The 21,471-nt window shown below is 44.7% G+C and overlaps 1 protein-coding gene and 1 long non-coding RNA gene across 2 annotated transcripts in view; both read right to left on the reverse strand.

Moving 5' to 3' along the window:
• The window catches only part of CHST13 (carbohydrate sulfotransferase 13), a 33,134-nt gene extending 30,916 nt beyond the window's left edge, over nucleotides 1–2,218 (reverse strand). Inside the window, exon 1 of the mRNA XM_082060491.1 lies at nucleotides 1,942–2,218. The gene's annotated coding sequence lies outside the window, so the exon portion shown is untranslated. The remainder of the gene's footprint in view (nucleotides 1–1,941) is intronic.
• A 7,422-nt stretch (nucleotides 2,219–9,640) lies between these two features.
• LOC309443501 lies at nucleotides 9,641–14,576 on the reverse strand. Its single transcript, XR_014184801.1, has 3 exons — nucleotides 14,141–14,576; nucleotides 13,751–14,045; nucleotides 9,641–11,976 (listed from the first exon to the last, which is right to left on the reverse strand). It is a non-coding gene; the product is annotated as an uncharacterized lncRNA (long non-coding RNA).
• Between the last annotated feature and the right edge of the window lie 6,895 nt (nucleotides 14,577–21,471).

Raw genomic sequence — 21,471 nt, forward strand, 5'->3', positions numbered from 1 at the left:
GCTGGAATACTTGCTTTCTCAGGCAGTACATTGACTTTCCACCATCTCCTCTAGTCCTTTTCACCTGCAGAATGTGAGTTTTCAAATATTATTCCATTAAAACACTAGTGTTTATGCCCACTTTGCACTGATACACGACAGCAGCAGAGAATCACACTGGGGTGGACTTTTCACCATTAAGTACTGGAGTAAATACTTCCAGGCTCAGTATTTAACAGAAGCAGGTTGGATAAAAGGTAGAATTTACATTCAATACCTCTGGAGAGGTAACTGGAGAGTTAAAAGTACCTATAATAAAACAAGATGCTTGGTGGATCTTTTAAATCTGTGACCAGATTTTGCCACTTGTTCATATAAAGTAGCACCGATGCCTTGAGGAATCTCCTTGGTCTCAGAGGGACAGGGCAGGGAACAAGCAGCCGATTCAAAAGCCACTTCACACCCTGGGAAATCCCACTGACTTGGTGGGTATGACAGTGTATGTTACCTAAAATTATGCAGGTTCATATGCCTTGTCAGGGAAAAAAGTACTAAGGTTTAGGATAGTGCAAATAGCATCTGGTCCTGAGTAGTTAATATTGTAACCTGGCTAATTGCATAGCTTGGTGATCTTCCCATTCCCAAACAAAATGGTAATCACTTCCCAGAGATCTTTCTGCAATTATCTCCTGATCTTCTGGGAAATCTTCTTAGAGACCAAGAATTAAAAGCTGAGCTCTCACTTCTCATTGTGAAATGCTGGCCTCCGTCAAAATAGAGTTCAAGAAATCATTCATTTAACTTTCTTGCTGCCACAATAAATAATTTAAAAAAAAAAAAAAAAAAAAAAAAAAAGAAAAGACAAAAAAAAGCAGCAGCTGTTTGCTTTTAAAATGACCAGCAGTGATGGGAGTGAACCAAATTACAGGCTCTGAGGGCTACTCTCTGCCAGCAACGCTTGCATCAAAAGCTGTTGGTATGGTGGAAACTCCCATCAACCATTTACTCAGTGGTGGCAACTAGGGACTGTGTTTGCCTTTTGTACCGGGCATTTATATTTCATTAGTTTATTCACTGTCACCCGCTGGGAGCTTGTTCTCTGCCGATGTCTGATTTAGAGGCTCGCATGAGGAAGGGATGTGATTTACAGACACACACTGGAAAGCCAATTGCCCTTGATCTTAGCACAGCGTTGGGAATGGCCATTCCTTCCGACAAGAGCAGCAAACCTGTCAGAGCTCCCAGCAGGAGCGCGAGGCTCCGGCGGTCAGTGTTTGCTCCGTGCTCTGCTCTTTTCCTGCACGTTCCCAGCAGAAAGCTGCAGCCTCTCTCCCTTCTGCCCAAAGCACCGGCTGCGACCGCTCGGCTCTGTCTGCCATCCCCGTTACAGCTACATGTTGCACCAAGAGAAGGGGATGCTGCAGTGTTGCTGCAGGGCTGAGGTGGGAGCCAGCTAATGATCTTTCCACCCAAAGGGAACCCTGGATGCCCTAGAGCAAATTACTGCTGTGGTCCTGCCTAATGTACATCAATGCACAGCAAACGACTCAACACAGCTTCTGCATGGCAAGGGAACACAATTCGTAAGGAGGGGACGGAAAGAGGTAATTTTTCTACTGTGTCACATAGATCTCTTGCGAGCAAGGCTTTGCACAGAGCAGGGACTTGTATACTCAGTGCTCTTTTTTACAGTCTGGTTATGGTGGCTGGGAAAGAGGAGTCAGAGCATTTCAAGCACAAATAGGTCTTGCAAGAAAAACGTGTTTCAAGCTTCCCTCTCTAAGTGGGAATTTGTCCCTCTCATTCCTTAAGATCTTCCTGTTTCCTGGACTTCAATCTATTTACATTGACTTGATCATGACCAGAACCCCAGGACCAAGTGATCTGGTCTTGTGATCTTTTATGTCCAAGCAGCCCGTGGCCAAGATATAGAACAAGAGAAAGAGACCTTAGTTTAAGTACCTTGTCTGGAAAGTTCCCTTTCTTATCATAGCAGCAATGAGCACAAGATTGTGATCTGGGGTGTTTCATTCTCCAACTCCCTCGGTCTCAGCAAAAGCAAATTTGTTCTCCAGAGTAGAGTGAGGGGGTGTATTGGGTGAGAAATGCCCATGGCCAGATGAAGCAGCTTCTCACCAGGGGTTTGTGTGCTGGAGAGTGCTTCTTCCCCGCAGCGTTCACTTTGCTGCTGTTATACACGCATCCGTCTGAAGTGGGTCCAAATACAAAGGGAAAGAAAAACCAGCCTGTAAAAAGAAAACCAACATAAGTTGCCATCAGTGGTCAGAGCAGTGCTATAAAAGTCTCCTGAACCACAGAATGAGCACGCTGAGAATGTTCTCTTTCTCCTTAAAACCTTGTGTTACAGGCAGGGACGGATGTCTGCTATGTTCTTGCCCTCTTGCATCAGGCAAGCCTGGTCAGGTCTGTCCCTTCTCCTCTCCAGACCTTGTATCTTGGCAGAATAACCAGACCATCCAGAAATACTGACATCGCTGAGGGTCCCTACAACGAAACAACCTGGTCCTGGAGGAAGAGGAGAATGAAAGAAGGCAATGAATGGAGTGATGTTTTCAAAGAAACCCATGTGGCGTAGGTACTGCCCTCACTGACCATGTTTAGATGAGTCTTCGGGTTCTTAAATCCCTTTAGCACTGCTGAAACATTCCCTCATGACTAAAACGGAGTTTCTTGTTTACTGAAGGGGTACAATTAAAGTAATAATAATCATCCTCTAAATAGCATTTGTGAGGGTGTACCCTGCATGTACTGCCATAAAGTCAAACCCAGGTTTGTTACTGCAGTTTTAAGCATAGAGAACTAATTGCCTAGACATGACAGGCCTGGTCAAATCCAATCTAAACAGCTTTGGTTACATGGAAACCCTGGCTGAAAAAGCATATAAGTATTCTTTGTCCAGCAATCGTCCATGACTCTCTGTGTTTTCACTCTTCTAGGAAGCCTGAGATACTATTTTTATTTAGACTAAAAATAATAAAGGCTTTTCTCCAATCCTCTGGGTGCCCTAATTGAATTATGTCTGCATTAGTAAACCCCAGCACTGCTAAAACCAGACAACCACCTACCCAGAATGTCTAGGAGCCAGATCTAGGAGGCATGGTGTCTGCCACCTCCAGAAACTCAATCCAGAGGTGTCTTTTGCAAGAAGTTTTGTCCTGGCAAGTTACCAAATCAGCTTAGGATGGAGTGGAGAAAGCACATTCCAAGTCTGCGCAGAGAAAGCCGAGCCGGCTGGCTCCTCGCTTTTATAAAGAAATCTTTCAAATGAGGACTTTGGTCCAGTGTGTGCAGAGTCCATCAAAGACAGAAGGGGACAGGGCATTGGATTTGCAGCTGGAGCTCTTATTACTGCCACAATTAATTCAAGAGAAACAGCCGCAGTAGCCCTGCAGACTGCAGCCCAAGCAACTTAGATCAAAGGTTTGCAGGTAATGCCTTCGCCTCTTCTTGCAAGTATTAACCATGGAGTGATGATTCACGAGTTTCTGCATCATGTGCTCCCAGAAACATAAACCTGTGTGTCTCAGTTTCCAAATGCTTTAAGAATCATAGAACCATTTAGGTTGGATGAGACCTTTAAGTTGCTCGCGTTAGGTGCAGCCCAGAGAGAACGTGCCCATCCAATCTGCCATGGGTACAAGCCTGACCTACAGGGTGACCTCCTGTTTAAGCACAGATGGTCTCGCTGGCTGAGTTACTGATGATACATTGCACTGCTCAGGGCATGGCCAGACTTCTCTCAGCACTCTTGGGCAGTAACATTAGCACTGCCAAAAATGTTAAATAACTGCCTGGCTGCTACCAAATCCATATATTGACGGCAGGTAGCTCCTGTACTTTTAAAGCAGTTGCTGTATTTCCAGCTGGTTGCAATGAGATGGGTTCTACCCTTTTCAGCGTGGCTAAAATAATCCACAGAAAGGCCTATGAGCTTGACCTTCTCTGAAGTTTGCTTTCAGTGAGAGCGGGGAGAGAAAAAGCTGATTCTTTTCTACAGATGTTCTCAGCAATAGTGTCATTTCAGCAAAGGCAGAGAGAATTCAAATGCCTCTTCTCAGCTGAGGAAGAAAGTGCAGTCATATGCCTTCCCCAAACCTCCTTTCCAACTAACAGTGCAGCCAGTGTCATTGAAAAGGAAAAAAGAAAGAAAAAACCCAAAGAGACAAATAATAAGGTTTGGGTTTTGGTGGGTTTTGTTTGTTTCATTTGATTGTTTGTTTTGTTTTTCTGTTATTTCTGTGGTTAAAGCTACAGGAAAAAAAGCAGCAGTAGCCGTTTACAGCAGCAACTGAATGCGCTGCTGTGCAGAGGTTCAATTCAGTGAGCTGCGCAGTCTTGAAAAGAAATTGGTTTTCTAACTTCAGAAATGAATTTAAACAGAACATTATTATCTCTTTCAACGGGGGCATGTTCAGGAAACACCAGCCAGACACAGCCCAAGGTAGCTCAGGCATATTTTTCAATGTTTCAAACCTGAAGCAATGAGAACTGCACTGAAGCTTGCTCTGTTCTATTTCTGTTTCACATCCTGGAGCTAACAGAGTGGAGGCGCTTGAACAAAGTGCTTCAGTCAGCCTCTCTTGGCTTATGCCCTGAGATGCCCCTGCCCAGCAGTTCAGTCCTACAGCCCTCCAGTCCTTCCAAGGGTTCTCCCAAATAATGAGATGGGGCAGTAAAGCCATCCTCAGCCTCCTGGTTTTATCAAAGCAAGACTAAGAATACATAATAAATAATGAGGAAATTAAAAAGTGCTGCTCAAATTGCAGGGGTGATAGAGAAGGACGTGCTCTGAATGAAATATAAATTAGGGGAGCGCTGCGCCGTGGCCCCCATCCAAGCTTGCATGGTGTGGGGAAGCCGAGGCGCCTGTTCTGACCCCAACTTTGCACCACGAAGCTGGTGAGATCCAGCGGCTGCTCTGTGCATCAGCCCTGTGCTGAACGGGATCAAATCCCTCTGGGCTGAAAGCACCAGGCTCGCGTTGCTTTTTAATGATGCCCACAGGCCATGTGGAAAAGCTTCCTGCTGCCCAGCAAAGCAGCTGGAACTGAGCAGTGAGATAATCAATGAGAGGGAACCATGATTACACATTATCTAGAAATATGGCTGGCCCAGAGTATAAACTCTGGCGCCATGCAAGGAAAAGATTAGGAATTGGGGGAAAAAAAAGTAATAAAGCTGTGTTACCCTGACAGTTAATTCTCATCCACACTGCAGTGCAGTATATATGGCTTTGCTGTCCTCTCCTATTCTGCTTTCTTAGCTATATTTCCTCTGGTAGTTGGTTTGTAGCCAAGCAAACTATTCCTGCAGAGCCCAACAGAGATTCATGGTGCTAAATCAGCCGGCCATGCGAGTCAAGGCTGATGCTGGCTTTCCAGGGCCTGCTCTCGAGATTTCCAAAGCCTGACAAAGCGGGCACGACTCCACGGATCTCGTGAGCCACTGATTGACTACACAGGAATTTATAGTTATGTGGTTGCTACAGCTTTCTCTAAAGAAGGGATACACTTCACTAGTTAACATTTTCCAATGAAATCTTAATTGGCCTGTGCAGAAGCCAAGAAAAGAAAACCATTCTCAGCTGGAGTCTCAGCAATGTGTTCTGCAGTCAGTCAGGACAAGTGCACAGCAAAGAGAAACCTAATCCTAAATCCCAGCCTTTGTGACCCAGGCTAGGAATGGCAATGAATAACACAAAGCAACATCTCATTTTGGACGGTGTCTCAAATACCTGAGTTCCAAGAAGTCTGATCTGCAACTGCGTGTTGACTTTTGTGAATGTGACAGTGAACCTTAAAAAAAATGACTATGAGAAGGTTATCAAGGAAAAGGAAATCAACAGCAACATAGAATCACTTCATGTGCTTCCTTATTTGTTAAATAATGGATGAGTAAAGTAAGAATATGTAACAGCTGAGTGAAATATTAGACTGTTCAGGAACACATGGCAGTGCTAAAAGTATCAGCTTTTCCTGCACAGAGAAGTGGTGGTTTTTCTATATGGACATAACCAACAAAACTTTCCATCCACTCCAGCTTTTGAAACAATTAATCTCATGGAAACCAGAGCTGGAAATCCTGCTGGGGAACCAAATGCTTTAAAAACAGTACTTTGCTGAAAGATCCAAGAGCAGTGGAAGCAAATGCACCTGACTTTCTGGGCTGTGCTCAGATAAAGCCCTTTAGTTGCAGTGACAGATGTGAATACCTCTGTTCTCCCATATCAAACCTTCCTTGCCAACTTTAAATCATATTAAGTCCAAAATGGGGATGGGGGGATGGGGGGGTGGGGGGGTGGAATCTTTCCTTACATAGCTTTAGAGAACTATTTTTCTCCTTATCCAAAAAGCCCTTCCACCCATCTACCCTCAATAATATTGGCAGCAAAATTAACCATCAGCCTGAAGAAACCCAGTTAGCACGAGCATTTCCCAGCAGATCAGTGTCCAAACCCCCTCCAGATGCAGAAGGTGCCATTTCTGACAGTACAGGAGTTGGTACCAAATCAGCATCTGAATTATCCCAGTTCCCAGGACCCCTACACACACCTGGGTAGAGGCAGGTGCCAGAACATTGTCTGAGACAAACATGGACCTGGCAGCCAGGGAAAGGGAACATCAGCTCCCAGTTTTGGTGGCTGACTCCCGAGGGGTTGTAAAAATGGAAAGATGTTCCCAGCGTGGTTGTCCAGGCTCGTACAACCAATGAAAATCGGTGAAAGATCCATTTGCTGACTTCAGGGAGGGCAAAAAGGTACAACTGAGCACATGAGATGCTCTTGGACCACCATCCTCCAGTTCAGGAGCCAAGGGCAGATTCACACGGGTTCAGCCACAGAGGGAATGGGAAACGAGACCCTGCTTGGATTTGGTGAAGAGAGGGAGAGGGGACAGCGAGCTACTCGATTTGGATGGTGGGAGAGAGGACAGGAGCAGGGATAGCAAATGATCCAGGAGACAGACTGTGACAGGAGGCCATGATACAGGCTGTGATTTTACCACTGGTTTCATACTGGCTCTCAGGACAGCTCTGCCCAACACCAGAAAGCACATCCAAGACATGACAAGTTTCAAATCCAACACGTGTGGGTGGTAGAATTCCTTTTACAAAAAGGAGAAAAACCTCTGCCACAACACAGTAAGTAGTAAGAACAACATTCAATAGCACATCTCCTCAATCTTGGCCATAGTACAGCTGAAACATTTTTGCTGAAATTTAGAGCAAATTAATCAGCATGAAGCAGACACTCTCTGCTTGAGAAGTTTCAATGCAAATAGTTGCAATTTGGCAAAACTATAAGCAGCTGAAATGAAATTATTATTGCTGGAAGTGCTAGTCTATTTTAACAATAGGTGGTGTACCTGCATCACTTACCATACACACAATATCTAGTATTGGGATGACAAAGACAGAAATGAAGGCTGGTACTGTTAATCACTAACACCTAAAGCATTGTAAGGAAGTCAGGGAAAGCAGCTTTTTCCTTGGAGTTGAGAAGTGGTAATTTCACCCTCTCTTGCAGAGGAAACACTGGTTGCTGAATTTAAATTTTCACAGATAAAAAAAAAAGCCCTCCAGGTGATTTCTAATCCATGCAGTTAACTGAGCTCATGAATTTTGAAACTGCCTCAGATAGACAGCATCTCATTTTCCAAGTCTTTTTGAAAAGCCTAATAAAGATGAAATGAGCAGCATTTTTATTACCCATTCCAACACAGAGGTGAGGAGTGGAAACATCAGGGGACACCGCTGGGTCAGTAGACAGGTGCTGTGGCTTCTCTGCATTAGAAACTTGAGGATGAAGGGGTGGGTATAGTTTGTATAAAGATGTAGGCAGAGCTGTATAGGAACCTGAGGTTACAGAAGGAGATGATGGGAAGCAGTGGTTCGCAGGAGCACACAGTGGGTGCCCCAGCCTACAAGTTGGATTGACAGTTGCGTAAAAAGAGATTAGTATAATGACAGCATCCTGGGTTTTGAATTTCAATCCTTCCACCAGATTCTAGGGGAATATTACAGCTATTACCCAGGCAAGACAGGTGAATTGTCCAAGTAACATCAAACACAAAGAACCCTGAAGACTCACTGGGATGGATGTTTGCAGGGCAGTACCCTTTGGGATCAGACTTCTATTCAAGAACATCAAAAAGATTTGTGAAAGAGCATCCCCCCAAGCATCTCATTAAAGGAACAGCAGTCCCCCAAAGCCCCACTCCCTGACAAGCTCTATTCCCAGTCTCCCACATTGCAGGAGTCCTCTGTAAATCAGAGGGGCAGCAGCTGGGAATGCAGAGCTCTGCTCACTCCTTCAGCAGAACTTCCCAAAGCCAGCACAGGCAGGAGAAAAGCCCACCAGCCCAGGGGCGTCAGCAGCTTCTGCTTTGGAAGGTGGGTCTCGATGCTTCACGGCAAGCTCTGAAAGGGTTTTAGTGATGTCACTATAAAAACATTTGATTCAGAAGAGGCCACGTTGCCAGACAAGTTAATGCCATGGGGAACACGACACATTTACGGCTCTTTATGATAAAATGTACACAGCCAAGCATACAATGAATCTTGAAAGCTTTGTAGGAGCCCCATAAACGCTTCTGTGTGTTGATGAGGTGAGAACATGGAGCTTTGTGCCCTACCAGTAGCCACAGGTTCCTTTCCATTTAACTCTTTAACCAATTACATGTTTGCTACCATTTTAAACGCTCTGTTGCACATTTGGCTCTTGTCACATGGACTTCTAATCCACACTATCCTCTTCCAAACAGGAAAGCCATAATTCCACAACAAGTGAACACATACGAAGTAGAAAGTAAACAGAGCCATTATTAGAAAGGCATGAGACAGACTTGTATCCTGGAGGCACATTCTCACTAATCCTTGCATCAAGGTGAAGTGACTCGCCTGTGATAGAAGAATGAGTCAGTGGCAGAGGAAAACAGAGGATCTACATAACTTGATTCCAAGCCGTTTACTCCAAAAAATTAATCAACCTCCTAACTCCCATTTAGAGAACATCCTGTAGGACATGCAGGTTTATTATCAAACCGGGCTCCCTGGAAGGCTGGCGTGCAGCAGAGCCATGTGCTCCATGCTGCAGGTCAGGCTCCGAGGATGAGCAGATGTCGCGTTTTTGAGGGTGCTGGTGTCGGCAGGTGATCCCTACCTGTCCTGCACCCTGTTAGAGCAGCAGCTGTCACACGTTGCGGGAAGACAAACGGTTTCAAACACAGGCTCTGAAATGTCTAACACACACACACACACACACACACACACACACACACACACACACGTGACAGAGGATCCCTCTGAAATGAAACCCACGGGGAAACCCCCGTGCCGCAAAGCAGCCATTGCAAGCAGCCTGCTCTTGGCTTGTGCTGAACACCCATCCCGTGTGAGTATCACGAACCTGGAGGGTTTTTCTGGGTGTTTTACTGACCTGCAGAATTGCCTGGAAGGGTGAGGAGTCCTCGTGCAGCGCGGGGTGTGGGTGGGAAGGGGCGCGGGGCTGCCTGGAGCAGCTGCATGAGCTGCAGCCGCTGTCTCCAGGATATTTTCAGAAGACAGAAGGTTTTGCTTTGAAGGAAAAGGAGAAAAAGAGATGTGCAGAGAAGTCAGGCATCCGGCTGAACCTACACAGGTACCTACACAGGCGTGTGAGGGTAACACTGATCCGCACGTCTCTGAGGTGAATGGAAAGCATTCAGCCTTCTACTAAATTCTCTTTATTTGCAGATTTCTTTTATTTATTGAGAGTCTCTCACAGTTCAGGAGTATGCAGAAGAGTTAATTTAATTTACTATGAGATGCCACACTGTGGTATGAAGTGTTTCATACACAGGCAGGATCAAAAGGTTTCACTGAATTGAAAAGCTGAGTTACATTTGATTATATTCAAAGGGGAGAGAAAACAGAAGAATGGGAAGAAAATAATTTTCCATAGGTGAACGGGGATGGAAGTTAATGGTCTCTCATGGTTAACTTACAGCCCCTTATGCTTTCTGGGTGTTAATGTTAAACCAACTAGACTCCTGCCAATTTATCACCTGCAAGATACCTTTAACTACTAATCTTTTTTGTTGTTGTTGTTCCATTCAAATTCTTTTACTTATACACCTCAAAGCATAAGTTCACTTTAAGTTCACTTTCAGAGTAAAGGGTAAACCTGTCACTTCGCTTCACATTGCCCCAGGAAATACTATATTATCAGCGCATCAAAACATGAGCATGGATACATAGCCTGGGGGTTTGTCATTTCAGCAGGGTCCCCTTTGTGCAGACGTGCAATTCAATCCAAACAAACTCTCACGGTGGTTTTGCTGTCTACGGTAGCACACAGGCCAGCCTGCTGGGATGTGCATTTGGACATTAGAAATGAAATGTTGCGGAGAAACTGGCTCCATTTCGGGAAAATGAGGCATTTTCCCGGGGCGCGCACCTTCACCGCGAGAGCAGGAGCATCGTGCAGAGATGCACTGAGCTTTCTCCCCATGCCGGGAATGCTCTAACCCCCAAAACCGCCCTTTCCCAAGCGTGCCCGCTGCAACAGGAGACCAGGTCTGCTGCAAACCAAGCGCAGGCTATTATATCAGGGTATTTACATCCAAACCTGCTCAGGTCACTGCTGACTGGCATGGGGAATAATGCCATTTTCAGTACAAAGTCAACGTCTATCTGTGGAGGGGCTCTGCTGCTCTTCAAAGAGCATCTCCCACCGAGCCCCGGGCAGCTGTACCAGTGCCACACCAAACTGCCACATCTTCTCAGATCCACAACGGCACCATGTGGTCCCGAAAACACCACCTGCGTGTGCCTGTAATTTTGTCTAAATTCATCCTTGAACCTTGTGGGCATTTTAGGCTCCCCCACCCCTCCAAAATGCAGTGCAGACAAACTCCCTCTTCATTTAAGGGAAGGACTATATGTAAAAGCCCTAGTACAGAAAAGCACACTTCCCTCTTTGTGCATGGGAAGCATCAACTGAAAAGGAGCCAAGTAATCCTAGAAGAAAAAAAAAACCAGCTAATTAGATACCCTGAAGAATTGCAAACCAAGGCTGAGATTTAAAAACAAAAACCAAACCAAACAAAAAACACACACACACACACAAAACCAAAACCCAAACCCAACATCTGAAGAGGTATAAGGCATGTATGGCAAAGCACCCACCCCTTGGGAGATGGATTTATCCCCCAGCAGTTCCACTTTGGTGGGGTCACCTCCCAGCCGCCCGCTCATCAGCACTGTGGCTGTAATGAATTCCCCCAAATGTCCTGCGTAATACGTGTCAGCTGGTTGATCACGACAAGCTCAGAGGAACCGCATCCAAAGATGTATTGCTGAAATCTCGAGTAGATTGTCAGAGGTGGGGACGTTTCTCTGGAGGTCATTAATCTGCTGGTTGCAGAGCGTGCTGACTGCTGGACACATCAGACGGACAGGCCTGGCTCTCACAGAGCGCTTTCCATTGGCATTTGACCCCACTGAACATTTGCATGACCTAAACTTTCTAGTAATTATTTCACGATGCTCTTTTTAAATCTTCGGAAATGTGCACTGGGTTATCTGGGTTATCTCCTCCCCGCTGCCATCACAGGGAAAGGGATGGCGCCCTGGTAAAGACCGATGTGGTGCACGGATCCTCCCCTCAGCCTGAGCAATCCTTACGAGCAGACCATGGTTTTCTCATGTATATCCATTATTCAAGCTGACCATACACTTTCTGCTGGCATGTTGCTTTTTGGCTGTTTTCCCCAGTCTCTGGACCTGTTACAAGGAGTTCACTGACAGAGCGGGCTATTGCACAGCCTCTGGGCTATGACCGACCATGTCAGATCACAAGATCTTCTTGTTAGAACCCCTATAAGTGGAGGAGAGTCCTGGCTTTGAAGTAAAGAAGGTTGTGGGTTGTTGTTTTACTTTTTTTCTTGAGAACATCAAATCTTCTGGATCAGACAGGCCTTGCCCAGGGCATTGTTCCTGGAAAAAGGATTGTTTGAGCTGTAACCTCCAACTGCACCCTGAGCGCTAACGGTCTGTGGGTGCAGATGGATCTGAATTCATTCCTCTGGCTGGGTTTCTGGCTGGCCAGATGCAGGCCCGGCTGCAGGCCAGAAGCCGCAGGGCTGCGGGACCGTGGCGCCGTGCCCAGCTCTGCGGTTCGGAGCCCCCTGTGCACAAATACAGGGGCAGGAATCGGCTCCCCCCGCTCCATCCACGGCTCTCTCGGCATGAAAAGTTCCAACATCTGCACAGGGTATATCTGTGCATTGCACCCTCACCCAGCTCAGCCCCTGCCTGACCCCATCTGACACTGGCAAGAGCGTCACACTGCCCTGTGCACTTGCTGTTATGCATTTTTATCCTTTTTTTTCTTTTTTTTTTCATCCTTTTAATTTAAATGCAGATCTCAGTTTTACTCACAATCACTTGGCCACCAAATGAATTGTGATTTCTGGTGAATTACTCACCATGCTTGCAGCATCTGCCCCGTGATGCCAATTGCAGAGGGGGTGCCTGGCTCCTTTGTCACCGTGCCTTGATGCCAGGGACCTAACAAGGCAGCTGAGAAACTCCAAACGCTGCGTGAAGCAGGGTTTCATTAAAATAAAGTATAACGAGCACATTGCACTTATTGATTTGTAATTCTCACCAGTGGTTGTTTTCATAAAGTAATTGCAGATGCTTGCTCTTGTTGCTTGCAAAGAGAACAGTCAAACCTTAGTCTGTCTTGCTTAACAGCCTCTGCATCAAAGACCTCATGAGAGGTTTGGACACTTTAAAAGGATCAGCAATTATCTGCGGTGCTGGCTTTGCATTTACTTTCCTTGCATATTCATGCCAGCAATATTTTAGCATGCATATAACAGGAGGAAGCAAAGACTGACAGTGGGGGATACAGCTGAAGTGAAGCAGATGTCTTTTAAATGCAGAACACATACAGCACAGAAACATGGAGTGATCGAACACGAACTAGAAGTGAAACCAGAAAAAACAGATTTTATACTTAAAATGGAGCACTGCAGAAAGAACAAAGAGCCTAAGTGGTGCAAAACAAACTTTTAACACTTTTCACTTTGAAACCCCAGTGCATTTCCAAGTAGCACAGGTTAAGAAATTTCAGTAGATTTAGTTTTATGTTGACCATGTCCCTTTAATTATTACTTTTTGGCACAGCACATAGGACACCTCCAGGCCAAAACACAAGTGTTGTTAAAAGTACAACCATTCCCTTACTTTGGGAATGCAAGTTTTCTGACGGTTATATAAACATATTTGGACCTATTTTCTAGAGCTTCACCACATTAGCAATTATGCTATTAACAGTGAGTCAGAGAACATTTTGCTGATGTTTTAAAACATGGAACTAAAGGTCAGAAATTACTAAACTTCACCAAACAAGCAGACCTGATGTGAAACAGCCTTATTCGCTTCCTCGGGCTTGCTCTAATGAGCAAGGGTTTGCAGCGTGTGATCTTAGATTGTGAACTGTATAGAGCTGTTTGGTTTTAATTGCAAGGCATTGGGCACATCCAGACAAGAGCAAAACATAAGGATAAAAGAGCAACTCTAGAGAAACAGCAGATAATTATAAAATGAAAAAGAACCAAGGGTGGAGGGTTTCTCTTGGTTCCTGGTTAGTCTGGGGAACTTATTCAACTGAGGCAGCAACCAGTGGTCATTACAAAAGTGCTGTGACATGCAGGCAGTGAAAGAAAAAGCTCAAATCCAGGCTTTTCCAATAATCACAGACCTGAAGACAGACATTCCGCTTCTCTTGGAGCAGTTCTCTTCTAAAAGCAGACGCCAAACGTTACCCACACGCCAGAGGCTCTTTGGTACAGGAGCCCTTCTGGATCAACCAACATGATGAGTTTCTTGGCAGTGGGGCAGAGTTACTTCCATCCCTGATTTGGCTTTCGCACGATGCAGATGAGGCCGTGGAAGAGGCAGGCTGCTGAAACTCGCTATTTTATGACATTTTGATCCATACGGATTAGACAACTGCCTCCTCCCACACTTTCATTTCAATAGGATCTCAGAGCAAGCTGAAAAAAAGGGAAATAAAAACTCAGATTAAAACACAGCTCTTGTTTTGTTCACGTGCCTGTTGGCTCAAATCACACAGAATGGTCGGGTTTACCTGGTTTGGATTCCATACCAAAATACCAGCTTGCATTTTTCTCCAGAAGCTGCTGAATTCCCTGGCTGCGTGGCAGAACCACACAGGTTTTACACTACCCTGCTTTTTTTGCCCGGGTATGTTTCTATTAAAGTTGTTTCCCTGCCAAACCCACAAAGGATGAGGAAAAAAACGAACAAACTTCCAAGGCTATCAGTGAAACTGTCCTTGAGTGAGGTGACATAAGCCTCGCGTACAGGAGATTAAGCTTAATCTCTGAAAAGGGACGGCGGAAAGGCTGGTAGGCTTCAAAACGGGCTACAACAGCTGTGTTTGGGTTGGCCAACAAGCGCTCTCCGCTTGGGCTGCGGCTGTTTCGGCTCATGTGAACAAGGCAGATGATTAAAATACGGCGTTCAGCAATCCCGTCCTCGGAGCCCTTGACAGAGCAGCCTTCGCCTTTGTGTTTCTCTGCTTTGACTGAGTGTAATAACAAAGCAAAGTGATAATGCAACGTGCCCATGACAACGGAGTCAATGGTAATTGCACGGTGCTGTCCTTAGTTCAAAGCAAAACGTACAGTTTACTGGCTTAAAACGTGTCTTTTTGTTTCAAAAAATACCTTTTGGGGAGGGAAATGTGTGTCTTTCTGTCTGGTTTAACTGCTGGGTTTAATTGGCCCTATTTTAGAGCATAATGGATAAATCAGCAAGACATGGCAGAAGTCAGAATAAATCAAGCTAAAAAGCTTTTCATAACTTACTAGTCACCACAAAAGGAGAGAAACTGCTCATTTTCCACAGTAATAAGCTATGCTACCAACCTGAAGGGTAGCTTAAAAGTAATTAACAGTACCAAAAAAGAAAGGGTGTGTATAAGAGTGTGTCAGTGGAGCCGCTCCACCCAGTACAATGGGCAAAAATGAACTGGGTGGACCTGCATTCCCGCGGCAGCTCAGAACGACTGCGCTTTACATTTCTGTGCCTGGAGATATACATTTCTTGCATATGATCACAAGCGATGAGGAAAAAACAAGAGCCTGAAAAGCGAAGCAAGACAAAACAAAGCACTCAAGGAAAAGAATGGAAATAATTTGTACGACAAGATGAAGAGCAACTCACCGTGTGTTTCCAGGAGTGCTGGTTTTCATCTCTGCAGTAATTATATCGCTTATGAGGCGATGTTTCCTGTATGATATTTAGAGTTCTTGTGGGAGGTTGGCATAACATCCATGTTTATTAGATAACTTTTGGGGCCTTGCTGTGGGAAACTATAAAAGGAAAGAATGAGAGAGATAAATTGTCTAAGGAAGATCAAGTGCTCTGTTTGAATGTGAAGGGCAAAACACACATAATGGAGACGGGGAAATAACCACCCAGTGCCTTTTTTTCCTGCAGATATAGGATGTCTGGTATTCAGGTCTAACCTGGTATCTAGGATGTGTCTCATACTGACAAGAATCAGGAAAAAAAGGGATGCAAGTGTCCTCTCATGGTTCTTGCTGGGAAGGAAGGAGCTCAAAGGGGAGATGCAGTGCAGAAGGAAAACACCCCGTGCTGTTAAGCTGTACTTCATACAGAGGAATGAGTTTCCTTCCCATTAAAGGGTTTCAGGATGAGTCTACTCCTGGGCCCAGACATTTAAGGCTGATCAATGACCCTGCTGGTGATGGCAATTTGGGAGTCACAGAGCTCTGTTCCACCACTCCAATACATGGACTTGAGGTTAAAGTCGGATAAAGAAGTGGGCTGGGCTCTGACCTACTTTCAGACAACATGTTGTACCTTATTAGAGCTTTATTAGCCCGGGTCTGGTCACCATCACCTCTTTGTTGGTAGGCTTGTTTTCTCAGGAAAGTCTGAGAAGTCAGCAACATTCACTCCACCTTAATGACTAAGATATTGAATTATTACTTTTTTTTAAAGAAAAGGCAATGGAAGTCTACTTTTTGTTTGGAAAAAATAAAAAATTTATCAGTTGTACAGAGAGAAATATTCAAAGTATTCAGTTTTGATTTCTGGAGTCAAATCAACTTGATTTCCTCTCCCTCAGTAGGATGTCCCTTTGGTATTTGGTATCTTTTCTGTATTTTGAAACGCCAATTTTGTCATTGTTAGTAAAAAAGCTGTTAAGAATCCTTCCAGAGTGCGCTCATGAATAAATGTGAAATTCATTCACCTCCTGAAATCTGTCGTCTTGGCTGCACAACGTTACTTGAGGCAATGCTACTGCAAGTTTGTTGTGGGGCCCACTCCAGGTCTCCTTTCATCCCAAACCTCCACACAGACCTGAAGGCATCACTGCCGGTGGCTTTGCCAGCAGATCTCCAACAAGCCACGTCAGCCACCCATCACTTGGCAGAAGCAGCAGGATCTCCTTGGCAGGCCTTGAGGACGGGGAATCACTCTCTACAACTGCCTGAAAGGAGGTTGCAGCATGGAGGGTGTTGGTGTCTTCTCCCAAAAAACAAGTGATAGGATGAGAGAAAATGGCCTCAAGCTGCACCAAGAAAGGTTTAGATTGGATATTAAGAAACATTTATTCATGGAAAGGTTCGTCAGGCATTGGAACAGACTGCCCAGGGAAGTGGTGGAGTCACCATCCCCAGAGATACTTAAAAGACATACAGGTGAGGTTCTTAGGGATATGGTTTAGTGCTAGATTTAGGTTGTGGTTGGACTTGATGATCTTTAGGATCTCTTCTGACCAAAATGATTCTATAATTCTATTATTAAATTCAAACACTCACCAGGGCATAAAGAACACAGGTACCCATTTGTCACTGAGCTGGTCTGATCCGAAGGGCTTGGGTGTTTTCATCTCTTCCTCCACTGTGCTCTGCGTTTCTTCTCAACGTTGTAGGAACAAGTCTGATCTGAGCAGAGGGATCTTGATGAGGGGAGGACAGACCTCATGCGCTCCTGTCCCCTTGAGTCTGTAGGTCAGAGATTGGGAGCAGGGGACACGATACATCAGAGCACTTAAGAGGAGAATTGCTGTCCACAACTATGTCTTTGGTGTGCAATTGCTCTTCATAGCCATGCCCAGTTTATAGAGCTGGGAAGCTTTTTCCTTATTTAAAAAGTAAGCTTTATGGATCAGAAACAAGACGATAAGGTGTGTCTTCATGGTAAGGTTTTTACTTACAGCAGTGACGGAGCAGAGAAAGAAAAACTTTGGTTTTAGCTCTTCAGAGTTTGGAGTGAGTGCAGTTCGAAATATCACCTTCTGACTTGTAGAAAGAGCACATTTGATCCAGGAATTGCTCAGGCAAGAAAAATCAATATGGACTGGTATAATCTGTTATTTACACAAAGTCGTTCTACTCTTGACTGCTAAAGGCTTCACACCTTTTAGTTATAGGCATTTTTCAAATAGATTGCACTGAAGACTCTCAACCCCACACAGCTCTTGGCTGCTGGTTAAAGCTTTAGGTTCAAGTAAGGAGGTGAAGCAGCCAAGGAAATGAGGCAGAAATCTGCAAGGAAGAGGCCCAATGTGGGCACTGGTGACATTAACTCCTCGTTGGGAAAAGGTTTGTGCTCCCCATGAGAGGTCTGAATAGCTGCAAGTTCTTCTGTCAAGGTGGGTTTTTCTGTGGCAGCACCATGTCCTGTCCCAAAGAGCCACACTGGGCTGAGCAAAAGAGAAGAGTGCCAAGCTCTGCATCAGTATTTTAAAGCTGAAGGCGACCGGCATAATCATCCATCTCTGTTCATCTGGAGAGAAGAAATTGCTCTTTGCTTTTTGAATGCTGGGTTTGTTCTGCACTGCTTGCTACGCTGGGCATTTTGATTTGTTTGGGGGAGTTTTATTGCCTTTTTGGCTTTGTCATCTGAGGAAATAAATATCTAGAGTAAAACTAGCAAATTCATTTTACTAGATGAATGCAAATGAAAGCAGCCATCTAAGCTGTCTCTGTCTTAATTCAGAATCTGATTATTTCCTTATTTTCCACCTCCATCTGCTGTCTGCTTATAGCTACTCGGGTTTACCATTTTCAGTGTCCCTGATTAATGCTTTCTGCTGGAGTAACCTTCTGTCTGCTCATCCCGTTGTCTTCAACATGCGATCCGCAGAGCAAGGGTGGCATCCCAGTGGCATCCCAGTACGGTCTCTATCCCTGTCACTGCAGCACTAAACGTGGCTCTCGGAAACTGCAGCTGTCATTTGGTCTGAGATGTTTCGGTTTCGAGGTGGGGAACTGCACTCCCATAATAAAAATGAGGCTGATGATAACAGTTTCCATTATGGGAAAAGCAGAGTTCTTATAACTCCTTTTGTTAAAGTTAAATTCTTCTGCTTGGCCCAAAAAAAGATAATTCCTCTCTTTGAAATGTAGAACTGATATTTTGCTATTCAATTAAATTTCTCTGCCTTCTTAGATATGCTGCAATTGTCATTCAGTTTCCTAAATGTGGCACTGTGAGGGAGGGACTTGTTCACTGCTTTTCTCCCTGAGGCTGTATTTAGGATCTGCTAAAATTAACCTGTAAGAGTGTCTTACGGTGCAGCTCCATGTTATTTGCTGTGCCACCTCCCCTGTAAAAACAGTCTCTTCATTAAAATAAGCCTATTAACCTCCATCAGTTCACTGTCACATCCATGACCTCGGGAGGTCAGAGTCCTCCTTGCTGACAACATCCCTGTTTGTTTCCAGTTGCTTTCTCACACGATCCTACAACTAATCCCAAACAGCAGAATGTGGCAACACATTCGTTGCCCATCACTCAAGAAAGCGCACAAGGTTTCATGTTAGGTCCATCAGCCTTGACAGCATCCTTTTAAGAAGCGCCCTTTCCTTGGTGGATGGTAGAGTCTCTGGACTGTGACCATGAGGGTCTTTCTGATTCACTGCCAGCTCCAGGCTGCATTTCCCTGGGAGATTTCCCACAGTCAGGAGGCAATTCTATATGTAGCAGTTTATATAGCGCCATCTGACCTTACCATGCACAATATTAAAGCAGTGTTGAGCAACTACGTGTGTCAGGGATGCCAAAGCTCGTGGCAGCGCGGAGTTACAGGGGACACATGTCAAAGTGGAGGTACAGCAGGGGACAAGGGATTAGTTACAAAATCAAGATGGAAAGGAGTGATTTGGAAACTTTACCCCTTCCCATAACTACTGATTCAGTGAAACAGGTTTTTTCTGCACTGCAGTCATAGCCAGCAGCATACACAGAATAAGGATTGAAATATTTTGAAGTGCTGTCACAGTGTGAATGATTTTCTTTAGAGCATAAAATCAGACTGCAAAGTTATTTTCCGTCTGCAGTGACACTAGAAGAATATGAATGTGATCATATCTGGCCCTGGGCATCCAGGAAAGCAGAACTGGCCTTAACCAGATTCTCTTTTTGATTCATAGTCCTTCTAAGAAATAAAAAATCCAAAAGAAATTCTGAATCTGGCTAGATGCCTCATAAGAGGAACAGGATTTCTGCATAGCTGAAACAGCATGACTTTGATTATTTGAAAACGCATGATTTAATCATTTCATTATGCATACCTTTTCTCAGCAGGGGCCACAGCCTAAAACAGACAGAGACAAGCATTAGATAAAACAACATGCTTTCTAGCTAAAGAGATTGGAATCAAAGAGTTTAATCTTGCAAGGCACTGACATCTTGGTGCCTTTAGACTTGGCTGCAAACAGCAGGCTTGCAGCATGCTGTTGAACTGAGCCTTAGCAGAGTCCTCTGCTCAGAAGTGACACCCGGCGGGATGACTTTGCTTTCTCCCCTCCATAGCGCACGTCTGCCCGTGTCCCACCTTCCCTCCTCCTCATCTTCCTCACACCCATCGAGTGCAGAGTGCTGTCGGTGTCCTGATGTCCCTGGCAGTCCAGGGCACTCATCTCCCTGCAACTCATCCATCCAACACCTACCCAGGCTCTGAGATCATCACCTGGATCTCAGGTCTGTCTATGAAGGACCTAAGCAGCTTTTTGCACCATATAGTCAATAAACACCCTCAAGCACCAGCATCCTCGTCACGAGTCACAGAGAGCTACTGAGTAACAGTGCACACCACAGAACTTCACGCAGTCCATCAGAGAATCATAGAATGCCTTAAGTTTGAGGGGACCCACAAGGATCATCAAGTCCAACTCCTGTCCCTGCATAGGACAACCCCAAAATTCACACTGAGAACTGTGAAGCTCAGTCCCAGGTCCTAAAACGTGGTGGTCTCACGGCCAATTAAATGCTGTTCAAAGGGCAGCAGAGCATCAGAGAGCGCTTTGATCTCAGAGATTCCAGCCAGATGTGTAACGTCTACTCAGGTGTTTGCGCAGGTATCAGTAGCAGTCGGTGCACATCAGACAGACAGGTTTCTTCCTGGGTTTGCTGACAGAAGCAGCGGTTGCTCGCAAATCACAGGGAACAGAAATAATCCCTGCCCTTTTTAAACATCAAAAACTGTAAAGCTTCACAGCTGCACAGTTCTGAAATTGAATTGAGCGACTTGACTTGCCAAAACCAGAGATCAGAGTTCTAGGTCTTTCATGCCACAGCTGAAAGCATCAATAGCACTCAAAGAAGAGCACAGAGCTGCCTTTCAAATACCAGTTGTGACTTTAGAAACATTATTAGGTCTTAACCTTCAAACACAGTAGCCTCAATTCAAAATGGATGCGGGAGCAAAGAAAACTGATTTTCAGTACAAGCATTTTATTATTTAAAGGACTGATTTTTCTTTCTGGAGTTATATCTAAAACTAGTTAAGAAGTCTGGATATCAATTAGTCTTTGAATGTAAAATAAAAAGCATTTTTCATCTCCAAGTAGAAGGGCAGCAGTGTATTTTCTCTGCAAGCAGTGCAACAACAATTCAAAAGCAATATCTGTGTAAGCACAGACTTGATCACACAGGGATTCAGGGAAAAAGGCTTTGGGGATCAAGCATTCAATTCCCAAGAATTGCTTTCCGCACTGATCCAAAAGAATCCCTGTTGACTTCTCCTGTTGCTGTAGGACCCCATCAAGCAACCAGAATGTCTCTCTGCTTAGGTAAAAATCTCTTAGCTTCATATATTTTCCCAGTACCCCAAATACCTGAGCAGCTCAATGTAAATTATGCATTTATCCTTCGAATGCCCCTTTGAATTCTGGCACTGTTATTACCTACCTTTTACAGCAGGGAAAAAAAAAATAAGGTATAGAGGTCTAAATAACTTTTCAGCAGCTCTTTTTACTTTTTTGTTCATTGCATTATTCACTCAGGTTATTATAGATTGAAAAATGTTATTAGCCTATTACTATATATTAGTGATTGAATAACTGATTCCAGCATTAAGATCAGAGGTGTTTTTCTTGCAAACACAAGGAAGGGGATGGGTCAGCTTTTCACTCA

This window comes from Streptopelia decaocto, assembly GCF_964273445.1.
Source record: "Streptopelia decaocto genome assembly, chromosome: 8".
NCBI lineage: Eukaryota > Metazoa > Chordata > Aves > Columbiformes > Columbidae > Streptopelia > Streptopelia decaocto.